Below are 4,367 nucleotides of genomic sequence, written 5' to 3' on the forward strand. Positions count from 1 at the left end.
GTACCAACCAGGGTTTCCGCTAGGATTTTTTCTCGCCGGTCAAATGTCCGGGCAGAATTTATTTTACCGGACTAATTTGAAACTTACCGGTCATATTTCAATAATAATAATAATAGTTGTGTAGCAGAGTTTCCGTTAGCAGGTAATTACCGGACTATGAGCAGATATGCTTCAGTTTAAAACTCAGTTCACGGGCTCATTTTTATATTGCTTCAGTTTATAATCGTAACAGATCGAAACATTCAGATTCATTTTTCAATAAATGATTCCACAAACAACAAACAACATAATTATTACATTCAAACAAACTACTTGTAGTAGATAACGTACATTATTCAGAAGTTTACATCAACTTTGAATAATAACACGGGAGAAACGGATCCTCTCTCTCCCTCTCCCTCCCTCTCTCTCCTGACAGCACGTCAGTTTCTCCTGCAGCTCCTGCAGCTCGCTAAACAGAGGGCGGGGCTTCAGGTGATCCTGCAGAGCTGCGTGTCTCGGTCAGACTCAGCAGCTGATCTGATCTCTCTCGCTCCGGTTACACTTCACTCGCGTTCATGTCCATATCGATCAGATCCAGCTCTCCTGATCGGCCTTTATAGAGAGCACCGATCAAACTATTAAGAGTGAATATCGGCCGATAATGACCGGCGGCCGATCGATCGGAGCCTCCCTAATTATTACCAGACATTTTGACCGTCAGGTTTTGAATTTACCGGTTTTTTATAAATTTTACCAGCTAAAAACCGGTAATTACCGGCTAACGGAAACCCTGGTACCAACGTGTCTGTGAGACAGGATTCAGACCGGAGTGCTGATAGAGAAGCTGGGACCCCCCCCCCCCCCAAAGTCCGCTGAATCTGGTAATGTATTGACACACACACACACACACACACACACACACACACCACACACACACACACACACACACACACACACACACACACACACACACACCACACACACACACACACACACACACACACACACACACACACACACACACACACACACACACACACCAAGCATAGAACAAAGAAAACAACTAAAGAACACACTAACCCAAACACCAAATTACTCACAATTAAAATACTACCTATAATCAGCCTCCTCCCTTGCCGTGTCAGCAGAAACTCACTTACACTTCCATTCCAATAGTAACACTAACCAACTGAAATAGTTCATTGAACATTGTAAACCTATTGTAGATGCCAAGAGGACAGAATCATTCCTGTGCAAATGCAGTTTGAGTAATTCACCTGTTGCAGTCGAGTCGTCTGCTGATAATGTTCACTTTGGGTCCTTTCACTCACGCAGTCCGTCAGACGCAGGCCGATGGAAGTCACCGTGAAACGCTGTGCTGTTATAACAGAGGAGAGAACGGGGTTTAGAGGTTTGAGCTAAAGTTTAGCTCTTTGAGTGTGAGGTTAAATAACTATGCTTTTTTAATTATGAGTTTGTGGTGTCTTAGCAACTGACATAAAACTACTGGTTGTACAACCGGTAACTCCGTGCTGTGTCGTCCCCAGTGAACACCGCAGACCCGCTGGATCGCAATAGAGAGGCGAGCAGGACAGACGGCCGTGGAAGGAGCTTGAGCTGGATAAGAGTTGATGGACTTTGGGGAAGTATAATGGCACCCTCCACGGTTCGAAAGTTATCTGAGGTCCTTACCACCAGCCGCTCTTGTATTAATAAGTAGTGCACTTTTCTCACGGTCCCAAATGTGCACAATGTCGTGACTGCTTTTTGTCTTTCTGTTTACTGAGTTGCGTTCTCTGTATTTTACATGTCTGTGTAATAATGTGTAACGTAGCTGCCTTCTTCTTCCAGGTCAGCATTGTAAATGAGATTGTATCTCAATGCTTATATCAGGTTAAATACAGGTTATATAAATATATTCCCACCTTTTCCACGTTTGACCTATGTCATGTAAACGTTTACACATTACGGACAGCTGCACTGAGTTGATGTTGCTGCTTGTTCCCACGGCGATTAATAAAGTTCCATCTTATCTTATTTTATGTCATGACTGGAAGAAACGAGAGCCAGGGTCAGTGTTGGGGCATGGGATTTTACACTGTGAGTTCTCAAGGGTCTCGAGGTTATGTCAACATGGCGTGTCCCCACCTGTCCCATCGCAGAACCTAGGCCCGGCAGCGCCTTAGGTCTGGACTATAAATGAGCTCAGGGTTTGTGTGGCACTTCCTCACCGGCAGAGACCAGGAGCTGCGTCTGACTCCAGGAGGACGAGAGACCGCTGCAGCTCGTATTCATTAAGGTAAGAGCCATACAATGTGTATTATATAATACTGCTGATGTAGATTGTTCTTGTCCTGCTTTGGTCGGGTGAAAGATATTAAGGCTGCAACAAACGGCTAATTTGATAATCGATTAATCCATCGACTAATGACACGACTAGTCGATTAATTAGTTGGCAACTACTTTGGTCATCGGTTCCAATCCATTAAGTCGATAAGTTATTGCACCCGTGAATAATAATAATAAGTGTTTTTTTTTAATACATTTGTTTAAACAACTTTATTTTTCAGTTTATCACAAATACAGAATGTCCAACATTTATGACAACAAGTTGAAAACGCCCCAGATCCCACCCCCTCCCCCTCCAGGTGGTATTCCCCAGTGAATAGACAAACGACAAAAAAAAAACGAATGGTCATAGAAATAAAATATAAAAAATATATAAATACAAGTAAAATAAATGAAAAATAAGGAATAGACCAAATTAAACACATACAACAAAAATGACGATAATAGACAGTATACGAGTAGATAATCAGATATAAGACATCACACACATAACCCAAAAAAGCCTTTCAGTTTATGCTATTCTTATTGCCAGCCTTCTAAACCCTTAGTCTGACAAGGTACGCAACAACTTCCATCCCAAAGCTAGTGACCCCAGAGGGCCCAGGTCAATAGTCAAAGACGGATGCAAAGCGAATCAGGCGAGGGATAGGCCTCTAACATGGGTAATAAGTAGCGACCAAGTTGTGTCGTATTTGTTGACTAAACCGCGCACTGCATATCTCAATTTCTCCAAGTCTAGCCCAAGCATCACTTCCCTGATCCAGTGAATAATAAGTGTTTCAACCGGCATCATACAATATGTTTCTTAATGCGGTTCACGTCTTTACTTTTCGTACACCACCTTGAATTGACGTCAGCAAGAGCAAAGCATAAAGTGGGATCAAATAATTAAACATAAAAACATGGGGAATAAAACGTAGAGAAATAGTGCAGTATACTAGTGTAAGTCAAATGCTTTGGTAAAGAGAGAAGTCTGATGTATTACCATGACGATGAGTTGCACTTATTACATGCTGTGTTAGATCAAAGCCGATGGCTGCGTCGTTATTAAGCCATGTCTCCACGAAGCAGATGCAATCGAAGTTATTTTCTTTAATCAGATCATTAACTAAAAAGGTTTTATTATTCAGAGATCTGACATTTAGCTAATTCTATTTGTTGGACTTCTATGTCATGAGAGGAGATGAGCTTTGACTATAAAACTATTCAAATTATGTTCAAAGCCGCAAATCAACAATTACCTCATAATATCCAGGGACTTTTCACACGGAGAGAAAGCATGCACATGTTGAGAGGAAACTGCATTTTCAAAAAACCACCCGTACGAACAAATGCCACACTTCATTGCATCTCATCAAAAGGTGTTAGTCTGTGGAATAACTGTAACGATGCACTGAAATATTGTACAAGTCTAAATGAAAGTATTATTTAGGAGTCAAATCATTAGTGGTTATGAACAGGACCTGTAAAATCCCATTTGTTGTTATTTCTTGTAATTGTAAAAAGTCATTTCTTTCTGATTGTACTGCGGTCAAGCCAGCCTCCACTTGGGAAAACAGTCAAGCCAGCCCGCACGTGATATTGGGGTGCGCGAATATTAGAAGCATTACGGTAAAATCCCAGCGCTTACTCGGTCAATAACAAAAGCACCTATAAAAACAAACCAAACATATTAAATTAAGAAATATGTACTATATAATGTGATCAATAATTATTTAAAACAAACTACGTATAACTACCACGAGTAAATGTAAAATGTAAGGAGTTTCAAAATAAAAGTCCTTTGAAATCTCATATTGAAATCTCATATATGAGCTATCAGCCCCGTGTTTAGATAAGAATACAACGAAATCTCTCCCTGATCCAAGACTCATCTCACTGCAGGGTGATAGAAGGACAGCCCATCTACTCACCCAGAGAAAATCAGGACATTCTGATGTGGAGTTTTAATACTAAGGTAATTTCTTTTTAAGTTTTTTAAGCTTCTTCTTGCCCCTGTTGAACATGAACAGAGACTATCTGAACATTATTATTAT

This window comes from Pseudochaenichthys georgianus, chromosome 1 (assembly GCF_902827115.2).
Source record: "Pseudochaenichthys georgianus chromosome 1, fPseGeo1.2, whole genome shotgun sequence".
Lineage (NCBI taxonomy): Eukaryota > Metazoa > Chordata > Actinopteri > Perciformes > Channichthyidae > Pseudochaenichthys > Pseudochaenichthys georgianus.